At 38.5% G+C, this 10,839-nt stretch overlaps 1 non-coding gene across 1 annotated transcript; it reads right to left on the reverse strand.

Annotated features, from left to right (window-relative positions):
• Positions 1–7,126: 7,126 nt before the first annotated feature.
• Positions 7,127–7,231, reverse strand: LOC116281680 (U6 spliceosomal RNA). The gene has a single exon (XR_004191139.1). It is a non-coding gene; the product is annotated as a U6 spliceosomal RNA (small nuclear RNA).
• Between the last annotated feature and the right edge of the window lie 3,608 nt (positions 7,232–10,839).

Below are 10,839 nucleotides of genomic sequence, written 5' to 3' on the forward strand. Positions count from 1 at the left end.
AGGAAACCATATTCAGTACCTTGTAATAATCTATAATGGAAAATAATCTGGAATATATATAGACACATATATATACCTGAATTTTTAAAAATTGAAGCCACCTATCTAGGTAACACAGTAGGCCCTCTCTATCTGTGGGCTTCTCAGCCACAGATGTGGAGGGCTGGCTGCATTCATTATACTATATGCCATTTTGTATAAGGGACTTGAGTATCTGAGGATTTTGGTATCCACAGGGGGTCCTGGAGCCAATCCCCCACAGATACCTAGGGATGACTGTACCTCTTCTCCCGAGGTTTTTAAATTTTCCCTCCTCCTTCCCAAGATGCTATGTGGGTGCAGGGGTGGCTTGTGAATGAAACTAGCTCTGTGAGGAAAGATCTCATTCTACTGGTCCCTGGGCACCAGCCTCCAGTTGTGCAGCCCCATGTGTGGAGTCTGCAGCTAATAAAACCCTTGATCTATTCTCTGGCCTGAGCCATTCCCAACAACAGGTCTGGGAGCTTGTCCACACCCCACCCTCAGCACACTGGTGCCCACCTTCTGAGTCCACCTTCAGGTTGTGTCTTTGCAGGCTACCATCCTTGAAAGACGCACCGCTTTAATTCTTAGTTGTGCATAGAAGTCTTCCCTGGGCCTTTGACAACCTCTGGCATATTGCCAGCAGTGGACAGCCCATGGAGACCCCACCCCTCTCTAGTTTAAGCTAGTCATGTTGCCATTTCTACTCCCCTGCTGGCACAGGGCACTCTGCAAATCTCCGGAAAGGGTAGCAAATGAAAAACAGAGCACATGCTTTGGCGTCCCACTCAAAACATTCCCTTTCTGTGATGTTCAAATGTGAAGGGTGGAAATAAGGACATTTGCCACTGACTCCTTGCCTTCTCTCCCTTCTTTTCTGGCTTCTCCTCTTTAACCCCAGGAAAAGGCTTACATAATATTCTGGATATTTCCCTGCTTTATCATCTATTCTGTGGTCAGTCCTTCAAGTTCTGACTCATTGAAATGTACAAACTTTTCCCATTTCTCATTAAAGTCTGGCTTTCAAAGAATAAAAAATGTTTGCTTTTAGGCTATTAATTCACACTGGGTTCAATAACCTTGGTTTTGAAATTTAAAGTCAAACAATGATTCCCTTGTTTTGGGCAACTCTCCACCCCACTTCCACATGGTAATGGATTCCATTGATCCATTGGGTAGGGCAGCTACCAAACAACTCTAAAAAGGGAATTGTCACATAGCATACTAGTTTAACGTCTCAAAAATGCATCCCTGATACCACTAGAGGTGGGATTTTTGAGTCAAAGGAAAATGTTTTATCTACTCCTTGTAAACTTGGTGATGTGTTTTGGCTCTAATCATTTTCATCTTAACCTTAGCCATTATCCCGTAAAGACTTTTAATACATGCTACTAAATTATCCTCCAGTAGCCTATGATGAAAGTCCTATGAAAGTCCTTTGAAAGTCCCCAAATGTGTTAAGACAAAAAATGAGTATTAACATGTTTCAATATTTGTCAAATTGATAAGTGATAAATAGTATATCATTGCTTTAATTAATTAAAACTATGAACAAATTTGGTAAGTAATTTGATAGTTATATTCATTCATGCATTTGATAAATGTGTATAATGTTTCATATGTGTATTAGGCAATGGTAAAAATCCACAAGACATGACACCATGACTCTTAAGTTCAAGAGGCTCACAGTCTAATGGAGACAGCTTGTAAATAAACAATTACCTCTGAACATCAAAATGAAGAATGGCAGGAATGGGGAGTAACACATTAAATATTTTTAAAAGGTTCATGAGTACAAAATGGTACTTTAAAAGTTTTTTTTCAAAAGAGAGAGATGGAGAAAAGAAAAAGCTTTCTTTATTAAATATTTTTAAAAACCAGCTAATAAATGTAGAAGGAATGATAGAAACAGAAAGTCATCATTTCACTAGCACTATAAAAATAATTTGTTGAGTTAGGATCATCCTTGGATGCTAGAATTATTGGATGAAAGCTTGTTGGGAGCGGTATATAGAGAATCTGAGTTGAGAGACACTATGTTACTAGATTACCAAGTTTAACAACACTAATAGCAAACACTGGCATCACGTGTCTTTGATGTGATTCAGTCAGAAATGTACATCATCTATGAAATATTCTTACCAAAAACACTTAACCTAAATTAATCATAAAGAACCATTCAAGCCAGACGAATTCAGATGGAGGAACATTCTGAAAACAACGGTCCAGGAGTCTAGAAAAATATCAACAACACAAAAGCTCCCTCTTTATCTACTCTCATCCTCCCTAAAAGACTAGAAAATTTTTCTAGATTAAAAAAGAAAAAAGAGTCATAACAATTAAATCCAAACTGTTGACTGGACTCTGAATCCCCCCCCCCAAAAAAAACAAAACAAAAGCTATTTAAGAAATAATTGAGCAATGGGGGAACGTTTGAACAGGAATATACATAGTAGACAATAGTATTGTGTCAATATTAGATTTTCTAGTTGTGGTTTTGAAGGAAAATGTACTTATCATTAGGAGACACACATTGAAGTATCTAGAGGTGAAACATAGTGATATTTTCAAGTAATTTTCCAATGCTAGAGATAAAAATGCACTGACTATGCCAGCAGATGTGGTGGAGACTGGCAGAAGGGACGTTGGTGGTGGAGATTGGATGGTGGGGTCTATCCAAGTGGAGCTGCAGTGACTGAAGGAGGATTGGAAATACGCCGTCAGAACTGGTAGCTCTAGCACCTATGCCCTCTACTTTTTAGCTCTTGCCTTCACCGACTAAGGCAGGACCCTTTAGAACAACCTGTGAGAACCCCAAGAGTGTTGACATGACATTTTTGCTTCAGCAGCTTGGCTGCCATGACACAGAGCGGGCATGCTTCACTTGCCCTGGTCGTGGTGACTTGCAAGAGATGATCTGAGTCCAGGTCATCCAAAGCAATTATCTACCGTGTCTGCACCCCACCCCCCAGCAATAAAAAGACTTCCTCTGCGATATGTTAGTTGGTTATACAGTTGGTAATAACATTTTCAAAACATAATTTTGTTCTTTATATTTCATACTCTGAAATAATCAAATTTCTTCTCTAGGAATGACATGATAAAAGCATCCAGCTTTAAATCAGCGACTTTTGCCAAAATGTACAATTTCCTAAACTCATTTCCTCATTTGGATTATTATTATGTGATTAAAACTGTTAAGAATGAAGACTTGCCATTCTCACTGACATCATTTCTTTTCATCCTTAAAAAAGCAATGTGGGGTAGATGTTTTTATGCCCAAAACTAAGATCCGGAGAGGTTAAGTAACTAGCTTCAGAACACACTATGAGAATTACCTGACTTTAGAACTTATCTCACCATTAGACGCTGAAAGGTTTAACCTGAAATAAGAAACTACACTTTGGCATTACGTTTTTCATTCTTCTCTCACATTCCCTCTCTCACTGTATCTCAAGTTTACTACATTCAGTCCCTATAATCTTATACTTAGAAAACCGTTACAACTCCTGATGGGCGTCCATGATTTTAGACTCTCTCTCTTCTCCTTTCCAAAACGCAGACCAATGTTACTAAACTATCGCTTTCATGTTATCACCCTCTTCAACAACATACAATCCAAAATCGGAGCCCATTTCACATAGTCCACTATTTGGGAATATTGTTTCTTCACTACCAACCATACCCACTTTTCCATGTACAACTCTAATCCTATTTCCTCTGTGAAGGTTTATTTCTTTCACTGTGAAGAGCTATAAACCCCCTGAGACGGCACCCTACTTGCAAGCTAACAAATTAGCCTGCCAAAATTTCATAGGTGGTGGTGGAATACATGAGGCTCCGATATGAGAGATAAAGGACTCATGTCACAGCAAGCATCACGAGCATCATTATATTTGCTTTAGGTCTCCTTGTCCCCCATCCCATGGGGTGAAGGGAAGTATACGTGCACATGCAGTGGACTGTGTTACATGACAGGGATCCTGAGTTTAGGGAACCCAAAGCTGTTATAATTGATGCACGCATGCCGGATAGATATAGGCTCATGCATATATATTCAATAAATTTATGACAAAGGAGCCAAGAATACACAATGGGGAAAGGATAGTCTCTGTAATAATGTGCTGGAGAAACAGGGCGGCCACATGCAAAAGAATGAACCTGGACCCCTAAATCACACCATAAACAAAAGTCAACTCAAAATGCATTAAAGACTTGAATGTAAGACCTGAAACCATAAAACTCCTAGAATAAAACATAGGCAGTAAGCTCTTTGACATTTGTTTTAGCAATAAATTTTTGGATTTGACACCAAAGGCAAGGCAACAAAACCAAAAATAATCAGGTGGGACTACACCAAATAAAAATGGGCAGAGGAACTGAACAGATATTTTTGCAAAGAAGACATATAATGGCCAACAGGTACTTGAAAAAGTGTTCAATATCACTAATTATTACAGAAATGCAAATCAAAACCACAATGAGATATCTCACATCTGTTAGGATGGCTATCATCAAAATGCAAGGGATAACAAAGGTTGGCAAGGTGTGGAAAAACAGAAATACCTCTGCACTGTTGTTGGGAATTCAAATTGGTACAACCATTATGGAAAATAGTATGACAATTTCTCAAAAAATTCAAAATAGAACTACCATATTATCCAGCAAATCCACTTCTGAGTACATAGTCAAAAGAAATGAAAACAGAATATCAACGAGATATCTGTACTCCCATATTCATTGCAGCATTAGTCACAATAGCTAAGATATAGAAACAATTTGGGTGCCCATCAATGGATGAATGGATATAGATGTGAGATATATACATAGTATGTGTATAATATGCATATGTGTACGTATAATGCATATTGCTCAGCCACGAGAAAGAAGGAAATTCTACCCTCTGCAACAACATGAATGACACTTGAAGGCATTATGCTAAGTGTAATAAGCCAGACAGAGAAAGACAAATACTGCATGGTATCACTTATACGTGGAATTTGAAAAAAAATCAACCTCATGAAAACAGAGAGTAGAAAAGTGGTTGCCAGAGGCTGGGGGTTGGCAGAAATAAGGAGAGGTTGATAAAAGGGTCCAAACTTTCAGCTATAAGGTGAATAAGATCTGAGGAGCTAATGCACAACATGGTAACTATAATTGATAACATTGTATTCTATAACTGATATTTGCTATTAAAGTAGAATTCAGCTGTTCTCACACACACATAAAAAGATAAATATGTGAGATGATGGATGTGTGAATTAACTAAATGGTGGAAATCCTTTACAATATATAGGTATATATAAACCACCAAGATGTACTCTTTAAATATCATATAATTTTATTTGTTAATTATACCTCAATAAAGCTTAAAAAAAAAAAAAGAATGCCATGTGCCTTGCTACCTACTCGCAAACTTCTCCAGTAAATTTCTGAAGCAGCTGCACACCAAGAAGTGTGAGCCAAAGAAGCAAAATTCAGCACTACTGCAAATGTAGATGTCTTCAGACAACTTCTTGGCTTCCTAGAACTCATAGACCCCAAAAGGTACTGATTTGATAGCTCATAAGAAGAAACAGTTTTTTCGGAAGTTAGTATTAAAGTTTTCCAAAACACCTGAAACTCCCTTTGTAAAATTCTCACATGGAGACATTCCATAAATAAAAGATGTGGAGTATACTCCCTTGAATAACTCACGTTATTATGATAATATAACTCAAGTTGTATTTCATGCTGGTTTAGGTACTTTTTAATCATAGTAGGGATTTCAGAAATTTTTTTGCATCAGTGAGAATGCCCAAGTAAATCACTCGTGTGAATTAACATGTCACAACAAAGGAGCAGACTCTTGATTTAACATTTTGAGGGGAAAAGGAAGGGGAACAAAACCCTGGATGTCCAGTTAAAAAAATTTTTTTTCCTTAGTGAAAGGAAAATAGAAAGGCATCTAGAAAGCTCTGTATGCCAGTTTCTCCTAGGGACTTAAAACTCTGATGGACACATAGCTGTGTCATCTATGTCTAGCTATTCTGAACAGCCATTGAGGATCATAGTCAACTCAAAACTCATCTGTACTTCTAGTTAAAGTTCTCAAGATGAACATTTAAAATTCACCTTTCATTTTTTAAACATTTTTTATTGAGTTATAGTCATTTTACAAGGTTGTGTCAAATTCCAGTGTAGAGCACAATTTTTCAGTTATATATGAACATACATACATTCATTGTCACATTTTCTTTCGCCATGAGCTACCACAAGATCCTGTATATATTTCCCTGTGCTACACAGTATAATCTTGTTTTTCTATTCTACATTTTGAAATCCCAATCTGTCCCTTCCCACCCTGCATCCCCTTGGCAACCACAAGTTTGTATTCTTTGTCTATGAGGAGTCTGTTTCTGTTTTGTATTGATTTATTTACTTAGATTCCGCATATGAGCGATCTCATATGGTATTTTTCTTTCTCTTTCTGGCTTACTTCACTTAGAATGACATTCTCCAGGAACATCCATGTTGCTGCAAATGGCATTATGTTTTCAGTTTTTATGGCTGAGTAATATTCCATTGTATAAATATACCTCATCTTCTTTATTCAATCATCTGTTGATGGACATTTAGGCTGTTTCCATGTCTTGGCTATTGTAAATAGTGCTGCTATGAACATTGGGGTGCAGGAATTCACCTTTCATTTTATTTATTTTTTTTATTGAAGTAGAATCAGTTTACAATGTTGTGTCAGTTTCTGATATACAGCATCATGTTTCAGTCATACGTATACATACATATTCTTTTCATATTCCTTTTTATTATAGGTTACTACAAGACACTGAATATAGTTCCCTGTGCTATATAGGAGAATCTTCTTGTTTATCTGTTTTATATATAGTGATTAGTATCTATAAATCTCGAACTCCCAGTTTATCTCTTCCCACACCCTTCCCCACCTGGTAATCGTAAGTTTATTATCTATGTCTGTGAGTCTGTTTCTGTCTTGTAAATAAGTTCATTTGTGTCTTTTTTTTTTTTTTTAGATTCCACATATGAGTGATATCATATGGCATTTTTGTTTCTCTTTCTGGCTTACTTCACCTAGAATGACGGTCTCAAAAATATGGAATTCTTCATGAATTTGCCCATCATCCTTGCTCGGGGGCCATGCTAATCATCTTGGTAGCCTTCCAATTTTAGTATATGTGCCACCGAAGTGAACACCAAAATTCCCCTTTCAAACGGAGAGAAAAAACAAGACCAAGTAGCAATTTAATGGCACTGTTTTAGGAATATTTTCTGTCACTGGTTACATTCAGCCTTGATTTGACATCTTAATTTCTCAGTCGATCTCATGACTTAGATGCCTACATTCTAAATGAGGAAATATAGTTAAATACTGGCAACCAGGCTACTTCGATTTTTCCATCACTGTAACTTCTAGACCATACCTGGTGCAAGAGTCCTGTGTTGCTGCTACCCCTACTGCTACTACTATTAATAGTAATGGATGCCACAACTTTAGTTTTCAAAGTCTTTATGTAAGTAATACACCCCCCACCCCAATTCTCCAAAACAGAGCTGGCAGTGATAGATAAGATAATCAAATCTGGAGATGGGCGTATTTAACACTCATGCTGCCACGTCTCTTCCCACACCAAGGGCAGACATTACTAATCACTCCCTCTCACTAAGTGTAGATGCCGCTGAGTCTTTCCCAATTTTCAGTAGGCGTGTCTGCAGCCACTACCAATCTCTCATAGTTGGCATGACAAGAAGTATATTGGCTGTTTGTGATAGAGCACAACCTGACCTTTTACAGATAAAGAAATGCTCACAAAGGGATTGCACAGCAAATTCAAGGCAGAGTTAGGACAACAGTATGTCTCACCACCCTACTCCCAGATCGGTGCTCTTTCTACTGCCCCACCTGTAGTTTGCCAGAATATGTCACCCAAGGACTAATCAGGTTCCGGTTTCAAAATTTAAAAACTCACAGTGACTTTTAAATTTCATTATTCAGAAAATTCTTCGAACAAAGAGACTTTGGTCCAACATATTTACTACTTCATCTGGTCAACATGCTTCACACAGCCAGTAGAATTGGTTATCCCCGGGGAGCTGATGAAGATTTCAGCAGTTGCCGACATACATGCATTTACAAAGACTGCTAGCATGTTCACATCCTACAAAAATGCACACCGTCAATCTCAAAACATCAGCAGCCCTTCAAATAGAAGGATTCTAGCTACACATGAGGGGTAGCTGATCAAAGTCAGCTAAGACTAATAAACATGAAAAAGAAGAGGCGAAGAGAAAGACAGATGCTGATGCGTTCTTACCATTTGAGACAACTTATAATTCTAACCATTCGGCTAAAAACAGACAACGGACTGATTGCTATTGTTTTACTGATTAACCATTCTCTCCGCTTTTTCCCAGAAGGCACCCTGGCAAACTTTGCTTAGTAAATATTGACACCTGTAAACCAAGCTGGCTAATGCCTTTGGCTCTCCGGCTATCTTCCCATCTGTTGCCTGAGAATTTTAAGCAACGTATTTTGGGACTCTTGCTCTCCTTCCATTGTAAACTGTAAAAAATGCTACCCAGAAGCTAATCCGAAAGCCACATGGCCCTAGAGGGGCCTGTGGTAAGTAAAGGGAAATGTAGTCTAATATGTAAAACGCATATCCCACTGGCCTCCTCGGCCACCCCGTCTTTAGTTAACAGCATGCCGGGGTAATCTGCTTAGTTACCAAGTGGGGCTTTTTTCCGTCTTCCCCATGAGATCACCCAGACCACGATCAAAGCCCAAACACACTCTCTGCCAGCTCTATTGTTCCCCAGAGTGGGATTAATGACTAATTATGTCAGGTCACTCATCCAGATGGCCTCTCAGATGTTCCTTTGTCATTGTCTGACCTTCCATATGCCCCTTTGACCTTGAGGTTTATTTCCATGGAAACATGAAGCCTCAGTTTCCTTGCTGAGATTGCCAAGAATTGGCCAAAAGGAGGGATATGGGATAATCTACCCACACTTTGTATTCTGCTTCCATCTCATGCCTTGTTAAATCCAATGAATAGATAAAAAATGCTATGTGGTCCCAGCTGAGTGATGACCATGGTCATGATTCTATGTTACATGCTATGTTTTTTAAATTAGCAGACAGCTTTGTACGTGGAAACGTGCATTCAATTTGAAGAACATCAATCGCCATAATGTGATCTTTTTATCTCATTAATGTTAAGCAAGGGTAATAGAATGGAATTACAAAATATCACTGTGAAAGGAATACAATTCAGAGAATTATAGATATCCCCCATTAAAGCCCTAGAGATGTTTGGATAAGTCAACTTGTTCAGTTTCATAAATTAAAGATTCTTTACTCACTACTTTTTTCTGGGGTTTAAATTCTAGCCTCAGATGTTGATCTTCATCTGCAGAAGGATTTTAAAGTGGTTAGTAAAATAGAGAAATTTTCCTCAAAACTACCAAATAAGTAAATAAAAATAGGAGATGGACTCATGAACTCGATTATATAAAAAAGGTTGAATATGTATTTGCATGGGATGATCTGTATTTCCCTTTGCAGTTTAAAGAAGACTGAAGAATAATTCAAATGCCTAAAACGTGGAGGCTGATTCACCTCTCCTGAGTTCATCCAAGAATGAAATGTCTCTCTGCTCTAAGTGTGAATTCATGCAGGCACAGAGCTCTCTCAGGGAATGCAAACAGAGTGGGAAGCATTCACCCGTGCCCACATCTCCCTGGCAAGGTGGCAATCAATTAATCTCCCCTCACCAATGGTCGGGAAGCTGCAGATTCCAGCTGAGAGTTATCAGTTTACTTAAGAAGAAAATTTGAGAGCTAGGTGAAAGAAAGGATTTTGTTTCTTGTATTGTTCTTAATGGGCCATTTTGCCTTCTGAATCAGGAAAGGAAGACTTGGGTGAGAAGGAAGACCTCACCCTGGCTAATGGCATCCCAGCCCCCCAGCCCCACAACCCCCCTCGCTCTGAGTGAGCGCTAAGGCCTTTTGAAGCAGCGATGGTGCCTTGCTCATGCTCACTCCAGGATCTCCGGCACTCCCAGGCCCCTCACAGTGCCTGGCATAATCTAGGTTCCTAAAACCTTGCTGAATGAATGAACATTAGTGCCAGTTAATGTGAACCAGAAAGCTTGACCTTTCTCTTCTTTTGTTTTCTTCCAATAATATAGTCAGGAATGGTTTATTTAAAACAGCTTTCTGGGTATGCAAATTCAGCCTCAAGGAACACAAATTCAGTAAAGAGAGAAACCCTTTCCTTTCACTAAAAGAGAGACAATTTTATTTAAAGAATGATAACTACACAGTAGATTTCCACAAAGTGCAAAAGAACAGCACGTTCCTAATCATTTGAGAATGTGGCCAGAAAACTCCTTCCACATTTCAGAATGGCCCTTTAGTAATGGGCCACATAGATACTCACTACATCTTCTGGGTTTGGCATAACCACCTGCAGACGAAGTTTCTCTCTTTTCTCAAAATGGCATTGCTCAGAGACATGGCAAACTGATAGCTCACAAGGTGGACAAAGAGAGGTGGCAGGTGATCTGTGGAAAGTAGTAGCTATAAATCTGCCACCTTCCATATTATGCCATAGAGTAATTTAGTGGGCTTATCATTTCCATTTGTAGAAGACAGATGCTTTCCAAGGAATATATCTACATAAATAATTTTTTTTATTTAGAAAAAATCTGGGGGGGTTGATTAGTTTTTTATGTATTTAATATTTATTTAATGGAGGTACTGGGGTTGAACCAAGGACCTTATACATGCTAAGCATGT

The sequence above is a fragment of the Vicugna pacos genome, chromosome 8, assembly GCF_048564905.1.
Source record: "Vicugna pacos chromosome 8, VicPac4, whole genome shotgun sequence".
In the NCBI taxonomy this organism is placed as follows: Eukaryota; Metazoa; Chordata; class Mammalia; order Artiodactyla; family Camelidae; genus Vicugna; species Vicugna pacos.